Genomic DNA, 11,865 nt, shown 5'->3' with positions numbered 1-11,865 from the left:
CTTGCCACAGGAGAGACACAGCAAGTCCTGAGTTGTGCTGTTGTCTCATCACATGCCAGCAGGGACCTGATTTTAGTCCAAGATGAATCATACCTTTAGAGTCTTGAGAGAGTAACAGGCAGGGAGGCCGGGGTCTCCAAATGGAGGAAATAGACTGCAAGTGTCAGACATTTTTTATCTCTTTCTTAAGCGGCTGCTGCTGCTGCTGCTAAGTCACTTCAGTCATGTCTGACTCTGTACGACCCCATAGATGGCAGCCCACCAGGCTCCCCTGTCCCTGGGATTCTCCAGGCAAGAACACTGGAGTGGGTTGCCATTTCCTTCTCCAATGCATGAGAGTGAAAAGTGAAAGTGAAGTCGCTCAGTCGTGTCTGACCCTCAGCAACCCCATGGACTGCAGCCTACCAGGCTCCTCCGTCCATGGGATTTTCCAGGCAAGAGTACTGGAGTGGGGTGCCATTGCCTTCTCTGCTCTTAAGCGACAGGAGGATACAAACTAGTGTTATATTTTTCCCCCTTCTCTATACAAATTTAAAAAGAGGTTTCTCTTAAAATTTTGTGTTGCCATAATGACATCTAGTTCCACCTGAACTTAACTTTTCTCAAGCTTTGAGCTAACCAATGCATTTTTCTTATGGAAGTGTTTGTCCTAAGCTATGTTATTGTTCTATGTATTTACCCTAGACCCTTTTTCAAGTCAGTTCCTCCTAAAGGCTCAGAAACAACTTGACAAACCAGTATGTTATATTCATACATTGTTCTGCTAATCTATGTTAAAGAAACTGTGTATTTGTTTGGAAATCTGCCTTTCTTCAAGATTCATGTCAATCGTATTATGGCCTGGGTGTAACTCACCTGGTGCCAATGTTATCTTAAAATGCATGTTGTGGGTGAGGGGCCTCGTGCCATTCTCTGAATTTTGAGACATTTCCTTTCTTTAAGTAGCAGACCGCTAGTAGCTATATAACATCTGGCTAAAGACTAGCAGGGGGGTACTCTTTCTGCCCCTTCTGATGTCTATGTCAGAAGCTTTCTCTATCTCTTTTATACTTTAATAAAACTTTATTACACAAAAGCTCTGAGCAATCAAGCCTTGTCTCTGACCCCTGATTGAATTATTCTCCTCTGGAGGCCAAGAATCCTGGCATCTTTCGTGGCTCAGCAACAACCTTTCAGTCTCATACATCACAGGCAGCACCGTCCTTCCATTCAGAGAGACACCAGAGCCATTAGTGGTACATGGGGGCACACTGCAGTGACTGGCTGCTTTTCCTCGAACACTGAGAGACTAGGAATGTGTGAACACCAGCCATGCACAGATGACGTAGTATGGACCTTTCTAGAGCAGACACAAATGAGCAGAAAGGAATATTTGTATTGTTGAAACTCTGGGTATCAAGTGAAGAAGAACTAAAGAGCCTCTTGATGAAGGTGAAAGAGGAGAGTGAAAAAGTTGACTTAAAGCTCAACATTCAGGAAACTAAGATCATGGCATCTGGTCCCATCACTTTATGGGAAATAGATGGGGAAACAGTGGAAACAATGTCAGACTTTATTTTTCTGGGCTCCAAAATCACTGCAGATGGTGATTGCAGCCATGAAATTAAAAGACGCTTTCTCCTTGGAAGAAAAAGTTATGACCAACCTAGACAGCTTATTAAAAAGCAGAGACATTACTTTGTCAACAAAGGTGCGTCTAGTCAAGGCTATGGTTTTTCCAGTGGTCATGTATGGATGTGAGAGTTGGACTATAAAGAAAGCTGAGTGCCAAAGAATTGATGCTTTTGAACTGTGGTGTTGGAGAAGACTCTTGAGAGTCCCTTGGACTGCAAGGAGATCCAACAAATCCATCCTAAAGGAGATCAGTCCTGGGAGTTCATTGGAAAGACTGATGTTGAAGCTGAAACTCCAATCCTTTGGCCACCTGATGCAAAGAGCTGACTCATTTAAAAAGACCCTGATTCTGGGAAAGATTGAAGGTGGGAGGAGAAGGGGATGACAGAGGATGAGATGGTAGGATGGCATCACTGACTCGATGGACATGGGTTTGGGTGAGCTCCGGGAGTTGGTGATGGACAGGGATGCCTGGCGTGCTGTGGTTCATGGGGTCACAACGAGTCAGACACGACTGAGCAACTGAACTGAACTGAGCTCTCAAATGTGCTCAAATGTGCATCATGGTCATGCCAGCCTTCTTCCCACACACAAACCACAAGTGCAGATGTCCTGCTCTCAGAAAAGCTTTTGTCTCAAACTACCAAGATGATGGCACTGAGAAAACAGTGTATTCAGATGACACAAAATTTCTTTTCTCTATAAAAGACTTTGCTCCTTTTTTCTCAAAATAAAATTTTCTTGTTTATTAGAGATCATAACAAGATACAATATAGCTATTTGACTCCATAGCCATGTAACATTAATATGATGTGCAGACAATAATGTATTTAGACATATTATGTGCTAAACTCCTTGGAAGTACTTTGCAAGAAGTGTTTCATTTACTATCCCTAACTCATGAGCTAAGAGCTCTTATTAGCCCCGTATTTCAGATGTAGAAGCTGATTCCAAAGAGTTTAGATAAATTGTCCAAAGCCAAGCAGGGAAAGGTTTGGCAGTTGAACATAGATCTGTCTGAGTCCAGAATCTAAGCCCTTAGTAGTGCATAAAATGCAAAGACTTTTGGATTTTTCAAGGACAGAGCTTTTGAATAAAAGCAGCCACTGGACAGAAAGTGAAGGATACACCAGCTTAGGGATGTATGGAGGGTGTGGAGCAGACATATGAGCAAGTAGAACTTCCCTCTCCATAATATATGAGAAAGCAAGTAGCACTTCCCTGCCCATAAATCCTTGTTAGCATGTAATTACTTAAAGACAGGACAAATTTCTAAGGTTTAGCTGAGAAAACAGTCAGCAGTCAATGAATATATGCTACTTGATGAGTTGATTCAGTGTGTCCCCCACCTTCCCTTACCCCGTCCCACTCTGACAGGGGGATAACTATAAGAATATATAATAGTTCAACTGTTTTATAAAACTCCTAGAGGAAAACATAGGCAAAACACTCTCTGACATAAATCACAGCAGGATCCTCTATGACCCACCTTCCAGAGTAATGGAAATAAAAACAAAAATAAACAAATGGGACCTAATTAAACTTAAAAGCTCTTGCACAACGAAGGAAACTAAGCAAGGTGAAAAGACAGCCCTCAGAATGGGAGAAAATAATAGCAAACGAAGCAACTGACAAAGAATTAATCTCAAACATATACAAGCAGCTCATGCAGCTCAATTCCAGAAAAATAAATGACCCAGTCAAAAGATGGAACTATGGAAAATTCTGAAAGAGATGGGAATACCAGACCACCTGACCTGCCTCTTGAGAAACTTGTATGCAGGTCAGGAAGCAACAGTTAGAACTGGACATGGAACAACAGACTGGTTCCAAATAGGAAAAGGAGTATGTCAAGGCTGTATATTGTCACCCTGCTTAGTTAACTTATATGCAGAGTACATCATGAGAAAGGCTGGGCTGGATGAAGCACAAGCTGAAATCAAGATTGCCAGGAGAAATATCAATAACCTCAAAGATGCAGATGACACCACCCTTATGGCAGAAAGTGAAGAATGAAAGAGCCTCTTGATGAAAGTGAAAGAGGAGAGCGAAAAAGTTGACTTAAAGCTCAACATTCAGAAAACTAAGATCTTGGCATCTGGTCCCATCACTTCATGGGAAATAGATGGGGAAACAGTATCAGACTTTATTTTTTTGGGCTCCAAAATCACTGCAGATGGTGACAGCAGCCATGAAATTAAAAGACACCTACTCCTTGGAAGAAAAGTTATGACCAACCTAGACAGCATATTCAAAAGCGGAGACATCACTTTGTCAACAAAGGTCTGTCTAGTCAAGGCTATGGTTTTTCCAGTGGTCATGTATGGATGTGAGAGCTGGACTATAAAGAAAGCTGAGCACCGAAGAACTGATGCTTTTGAACTGTGGTGTTGGAGAAGACTCTTGAGAGTCCCTTTGAGTGCAAGGAGATCCAACAAGTCCACTCTAAAGGAGATCAGTCCTGTGTGTTCATTGGAAGGACTGATGTTGAAGCTGAAACTCCAATCCTTTGGCCACCTGATGAGAAGAGCTGACTCATTTGAAAAGACCCTGATGCTGGGAAAGATTGAGGGCAGGAGAAGAAGGGGACAACAGAGGATGAAATGGTTTGATGGCATCACTAACTCGATGGACATGGTTTTGGGTGAGCTCTGGGAGTTGGTGATGGACAGGGAGGCCTGGCATGCTGCAGTTCATGGGGTCACAAAGAGTTGGACACGACTGAGCAACTGAACTGAACTGAATCAAAAAATGGGCCAAAGAACTAGACATTTCTCCAAAGAAGATATACAGATGGCTTACAAACACATGAAAAGATGCTCAACATCACTCATTATCAGAGAAATGCAAATCAAAACCACAATGAGGTACCATCTCACACTGGTCAGAATGGTTGCTATCAAAAAGTCTACAAACAATAAATGCTGGAGAGGGTGTGGAGAAAAATGAACCCTCTTACACTGTTGATGGGGATGCAGACTGGTACAGCCACTATGGAGAAAAGTGTGGAGATTCCTTAAAAAACTCTAAATAGAACTGCCTTATGACCCAGCAATCCCACTGCTGGGCACACACACTGAGGAGACCAGAGTTGAAAGAGACACGTGTACCCCAATGTTCATCACAGCACTGTTTACAATAGCCAGGACATGGAAGCAGTGTAGATGTCCATTGGCAGATGAATGGATAAGAAAGCTGTGGTACATATATACAATGGAATATTACTCAGCCATTAAAAAGAATGCATTTGAATCAGTTCTAATTAGATGGATGAAACTGGAGCCTATTCTACAGAATGAAGTAAGTCAGAAAGAAAAACACCAATATAGTATATTAATGCATATATATGGAATGTAGAAAGATGGTAACGATGACCCTATATGCAAGACAGCAAAAGAGGCACAGATGTATAGAATAGTCTTTTGGACTCTGTGGGAGAGGGAGGCGGGGTATGATTTGAGAGAATAACATTGAAACATGTATATTATCATATCTGAAACAGATTGCCAGTCCAGGTTCGATGCATGAGACAGGGTGCTCAGGGCTGGTGCACTGGGATGACCCTGAGGGATGGGATGGGGGGGTTCAGGATGGGGAACACATGTGCACCCATAGCTGATTCATGTCAATGTATGGCAAAACCCACTACAATATTGTAAAGTAACTAGCCTCCAATTAAAATAAATTAATTAAAAAGTAAAAATAAAATAATAAACCCTGGGGTGTAGTAGATGCAGGAGATTCTGGCTCAATCCCTTGGTCGAGAAGACATGCTAGAGGAGGCAACGGTGACCCACTCCAGTGGATTAGTCTTATGTTTTGTATTCATTATTTGTAATTTAAATGATGAGGAAGATCTGCAAAAAATAGGACAATCATTTATTTATTTATTTATTTATTTTTTTAAATATAAATTTATTTATTTTAATTGGAGGTTAATTACTTTACAATATTGTATTGATTTTGCCATACATCAACATGAATCCACCACAGGTATACACATCTTCCCCATCCTGAACCCCAAAACTATGCCTATATCTTTGCTAAATATTGGAAGTCTAGCACTAACAGACAAACCATTCCTGACAGGCTTCTATATTTTAAAAAGGGCAACAGAAGTAAGGCTGATCTTTTGAAAGTTTTTTATATTAACTAGGTGAAGTCATCTTAATCCAAACAATAAATAGTAGCTCCACTCCAAAACGGGTTTGTTAAGGTAGCAAAGCCTGGTAATTGTGTAACACTTAAAACTTTCTATTCAGAGGGGCAATCCTTCTTAACAATATGTTCATTAGTAATGACTTATAATTAGCTGCCTGTGTGCTTGAGCATGCCCAGTTGCTCAGTTCAGTTTAATCGCTCAGTCGTGTCTGACTCTTTGCGACTCCATGAATCGCAGCACGCTAGGCCTCCCTGTCCATCACCAACTCCTGGAGTTCACTCAGACTTATGTCCATCGAGTCAGTGATGCCATCCATCCTCTGTCGTCCCCTTCTCCTCCTGCCCCCAATCCCTCCCAGTATCAGAGTCTTTTCCAATGAATCAACTCTTCGCATGAGGTGGCCAAAGTACAGGAGTTTCAGCTTTAGCATCATTCCTTCCAAAGAACACCAAGGACTGATCTCCTTCAGAATGGACTGGTTGGATCTCCTTGCAGTCCAAGGGACTCTCAAGAGTCTTCTCCAGCACCACAGTTCAAAAACATCAATTCTTCAGCGCTCAGCTTTCTTCACAGTCCAACTCTCACATCCATACATGACCACTGGAAAAACGATAGCCTTGACTAGACGGACCTTTGTGTGACAGAATGTGGTCTACCGGAGAAGGGAATGGCAAACCACTTCAGTATTCTTGCCTTGAGAACCCCATGAACAGTATGAAAAGGCAAAATGATAGGATACTGAAAGAGGAACTCCCCAGGTCAGTAGGTGCCCAATATGCTACTGGAGATCAGTGGAGAAATAACTCCAGAAAGAATGAAGGGATGGAGCCAAAGCAAAAACAATACCCAGTTGTGGATGTGACTGGTGATAGAAGCAAGGTCCAATGCTGTAAAGAGCAATATTGCATAGGAACCTGGAATGTCAGGTCCATGAATCAAGGCAAATTGGTAGTGGTCAAACAGGAGATGGCAAGAGTGAATGTCGACATTCTAGGAATCAGCGAACTGAAATGGACTGAAATGGGTGAATTGAACTCAGATGACCATTATATCTAGTACTGCGGGCAAGAATCCCTCAGAAGAAATGGAGTAGCCATCATGGTCAACAAAAGAGTTCAAAATGCAGTCCTTGGATGCAATCTCAAAAACGACAGAATGATCTCTGTTCGTTTCCAAGGCAAACCATTCAATATCACAGTAATCCAAGTCTATGCCCCAACCAGTAATGCTGAAGAAGCTGAAGTTGAATGGTTCTATGAAGACCTACAAGACCTTTTAGAACTAACACCCAAAAAAGATGTCCTTTTCATTATAGGGGACTGGAATGCAAAAGTTGGAAGTCAGGAAACACCTGGAGTAACAGGCAAATTTGGCCTTGGAATACGAAATAAAGCAGGGCAAAGACTAATAGAGTTTTGCCAAGAAAATGCACTGGTCATAGCAAACACCCTATTCCAACAACACAAGAGAAGACTCTACACATGGACATCACCAGATGGTCAACACTGAAATTAGATTGATTATATTCTTTGCAGCCAAAGATGGAGAAGCTCTATACAGTCAGCAAAAACAAGACCAGGAGCTGACAGTGGCTCAGACCATGAACTCCTTATTGCCCAGTTGCTCAGTCGTGACCAACTCTTTGCAACCCCATGGACTATGGCCCTCCAGGCTCCTCTGTCCATGGGATTTTCCAGGCAAGAATACTGGAGTGGGTTGCCATGTCCTCCTCCAGGGATCTTCCCGACCCTTGTATCAAACCTGTCTCCTGCCGTCTCCTGCACTGGCAGGTGGATTCTTTACTACGGCACCACCTGGGAAGCGCTGTGACTAGCTATTCCTGTTTAATTAACCATAGTATTCCTAGCACTAATGGTACAAAAGTTTCAGGGTGTGCATAGCTTCAGAAAAAAAAATCTAGTTTATTGTCTTCTATGGAATACCTATACTAATTTCTGAAGTTCTAAGATTATTAAAGAATCATTATACCCATAAAACATATAGTTCAGCTGTTAGTCCTGAGAATAAAAACCTTCTTATAATTCAATGGTGGATTCCCAACCCAGGGGCTTCCCTGGTGGCTCAGATGGTAAAGCGTCTGCCTGCAATGCGGGAGACCCAGGTTTGAGCCCTGGGTCAGGAAGATCCCCTGGAGAAGGAAATGGAAACCCACTCCAGTACTCTTGCCTGGAGAACTCCATGGACAGAGGGGCCTAATGGGCTATAGTCCTTGGAGTTGCAAAGAGCTGGACACGACTGAGTGACTTCATTTTCTTTCTTTTCTTTTTCTTTTATAATTCAGTGGATGAAGATTTTCAAAATGTAAGCACACTCACATACACGCATGAGTACAAAAACACTGGGGAACCCTGAAAAATCAGTCAATAAAATACTTGAATAGGACTGATGTCATTATCCTGGTGTGTTATTATGCTATACTTTTGCACATCACCCTTGGGGAAGCTAGGCAAAGTGTCTAAGAATCTGTGTATAATGTCTGAGAGCTACATGTGAATTTACAGTTATTTCAATGAAAGTTTCAGATAAAAAGAATTTTAATGACAGCCCTGGAGGTTGGTTCCTTCAGCTCTACGGCACTGTGAGGTTACACAGATTCTAAAACTTTATTATACATCAGCAACTTGGATGACAGTTTGCCATACATATTTGTTGCTAGAAAACACCCAGACCACTAAGGTTGACTTCATCTCTCTGAAAAAGAAAGCTTCCCAACCGTTAACAGTCCCTGTCTAAAGCCGACTGACCATCCTCTGCTTACCCACCTTCTGGTGTCTAGAGCCTCCACCTATACAGGCTTGCCCAAGCTGGGCCAATAGTCTTCTCTCCTAGGGTTTCATTCAGGACATATACATTGTATGCGGCCTGTTTCTATTTTTATTTTTGGTTTTGATAACATGCTTCCCTAATGAAATATAGTATTTATTTATTATAAGAAACAGCTGGACAGATGGATGACTTACAGATTTTTGTACCCAATGTGTCACCTGTAATTGAAAAATAATTAGATGATCCATCTGCTTCCTGTCATGCATGCCCCAATTTTCTTCGCTATCTGTGATATTTAAGAATAATTGGCATTTTTTTTGTACTAATTAGTCACTAAGGAAAACTCCGTAGAGAAATTGATTGACCTTGCAGTATAATTTTGCCAACACTTAACGTACTGTTGTTCTTTTTTTAATAGATTTAAGTCTGACAATGATGCAATGATGAACTTTCTTCTTACTAATGATTTTCATTTTATCATGCCAATGCTATTTAGATAGTAGACACTGCTGAAAATAATATATCATATAATAGGTGGAACAATTATCTCATCTATTATCCCTGTAGTATTCTTGATAAGAAGACCAAAAGTTCACATAGGTTACATCTGTCTGCTAATTTTATTCAGAGGTAGAGGTTGAAATAGACAATAACCTTTGGAACTAATTAAATATAATTGTACCAATTTCTCTCCATGACTTGTAATTATCCCACCATGAGATAACACATGTCATTGCAGAGGAAAGCTTAATTTTTATTTTTCAAGAATTTGTATTTTAATCCTTTCCTGCTCAGGAATGTTTGGCTTTTCTTCAATCCCCTGATCCAGGATAATACTTCAACAGTTTGGGAGGGGGAGGGATAACATTTTTTAATAATTTCTTTATTGACTATCCTTTTAAAGTTACACATCTATTTTTACAGTTAAATATAACACATAGATTAAAAATAACTACATGCATCACCTAAACATTACTAACACTTTGTTTTTCCTATCAGATTTTTAAAATATGCATTATACCAATTCAGTATCATGCATTTTAAACCAATGCAATGTTATAATACTGTTTATTTCTTACTTCTTGTTTTCTCAACACTGTATGGAGTGCAGCATCTTTCCATGTCAAAAACGTAGATCATCACTGTCTTTTCTAGAGGCAGAATGTCCCACTGTTATTTTACTAGACCGTATTGTTGACATCTAAGTTATTTCAGTATTGCCAGAACTTTAGATTCGTGTTCAGTTTATTTCTGAGCGCTTCCCTGAAGCCTAGAGGGCAGACATATATGATCAGGTCATCCTTACCTGTAATGAGACCCTGGGGCACAATTGCTTTCTCCATTTCTGTAAGTCACTTTATTTTACATAGGAAAAAAAAGCCTGAGATTTATCTAAGGCTTAAGAGTTTCTAACTTGAGTTCAGCTTCCTTCCCTCTGTGCTCTGTTTGCCATTTTTGCATACATAGACCTTGACATTGGGGTTATTTTTGAACATTTTACCTCAAAGTGGCCCCAGTGATGGGAGCAGCTGGCTCAGAAATTAAAGCAGCTCTCTCTTTTTCATGGTACATCTGTTATTTGTGGCTGACTCAGCATACAGTGGCAAATTTTAAGTACTCTTGTTATTTCATAGCTTGGGGGAAAAACAAACAAACCAAATCTTAATAACAAAAGGAATTCTATTTTTCTCTTTCTCCTTCTTCTTTTCATTGTGGTAAGAACATTTAGCATGACATCTATCCTCTTTACGACATTGTAAGTGTACCTCACTCTAATGTTAACTGCGAACTCAGATCTTTAGAACTTACTCATCTTGCATAAATGAAACTTTACAAATGTTGAACCACTTCCCTTTTCTTTGCAAAGGATGTATAAAAAAGTGATATAATCATACAATGACTTATTATCCAGCTTTAAAAATAAGAAAATTCTGCCGTATGAGACAATATGAAGGCATCTTGAGGATATTATACTGAGTAAGTCAGTTACAGAAGGATAAGTATTGTGTGGTTCCACTTATACAAAGTATTTAAAGTAGTTCACTTTCTTAAGAATATGATAGAAAATCACACTGAATGCTTAAATCTCTCATCTCTGTCTTCCTTCTCTCCCTTTAAGAATTCTTGGGGAAAAAAAGAGACAAGACTAGGTAGTTTGATTAAATTTCCCCACATTGAATGGTCATCCTGAAGTTAGAGGGCTGAGTGGACATGCCTATTCTTGGATGCCCCACTTGATCCCTAGAAATGAGCCTGGAGACTCCCCATCAGTGAGGATGTGCAGAGCTCCCCACAGTTCCTCCATTTTTGTGCTGTCACTGCTTAAGTGGTCTGGCTTCCTCGACCAACCTGACCTTCTTCAGAAGGCAGGTGAGAGTCTAAATTCATCAGCTCACAGGGGAACATGAGGCTGGGCTTGGTGGCCAGCTCTGAAGATGAACTTCACCTCTGAAGCTGGGGGCTTGGCTATGTTTTCAACAAGGCCCTTACTTTACAGCTCACTCCTGAGAATACGCTCCCTCAAAACCTGGCAGTGACCAACAGGCAAGAGTCAGTCCTATCTTCTTCCGGAATTTTCATCTCTTTCCTTGTGTCACCATGGACGTGTCTCTGGCTCCTGTGGCCTTGATTACACACCTGGACTTAGATGCATCATGAATCCCCTTCAATGTTCTGGATGACAATGGAAATGTTTTCTCGAACTTTCTGGACTTCATGCTTCACTACCCTGCTGCTGTTGAGTTCTTTCTTCTCTGAGGTTTCATCCATCAGCAACGGGGTAGAATAAAATTGAGATTCAGAGCCTTAGTTGTGAACCACAGGAGTTAAACACCTCTGCTCTAAAGGTATTCCTCTGGGGTACATTTAACCAACAACTCTGCTTTGCTGGCTGTTCCTTGTCTCTGGGTCACTTTCCCACTACCCTCCTGTGGCGGGATTGCCTCCAAAACAAATTCCTAGGATTGAAATCCTCCTCTCAGTGTCTGCTTCTGGGAAACACAACCAAGACTACCCTTTAGCTCACATATACTTTCTGGATCTCCATTATCTGCAGAATAAAACCCAAACCTCCTCTTACTTACAGTCCATTGTGAGTAAGGGCTCCCATCCTTCATTTCTAAGGGTCCTTTTCTCTACACCCCTTAGGGGGCTATTGGTCACAGCCAGATTAAGTCCCTGCTGTCCTCTCTCCACACCTTCTCTTATTTCTGCACCAGGGCGAGCTCTCTCCTTTCTCTCTGACCTGGAAGACCCTATAGTAGGGCATGAGAAGCATAGAACCTAGAGGCAGAGAAGAGGAA

The sequence above is a fragment of the Bos taurus genome, chromosome 26 (assembly GCF_002263795.3).
Source record: "Bos taurus isolate L1 Dominette 01449 registration number 42190680 breed Hereford chromosome 26, ARS-UCD2.0, whole genome shotgun sequence".
Lineage (NCBI taxonomy): Eukaryota > Metazoa > Chordata > Mammalia > Artiodactyla > Bovidae > Bos > Bos taurus.
The sequence above is the reverse complement of the archived record's forward strand: the minus strand, read 5'-3'. Positions refer to the sequence as shown.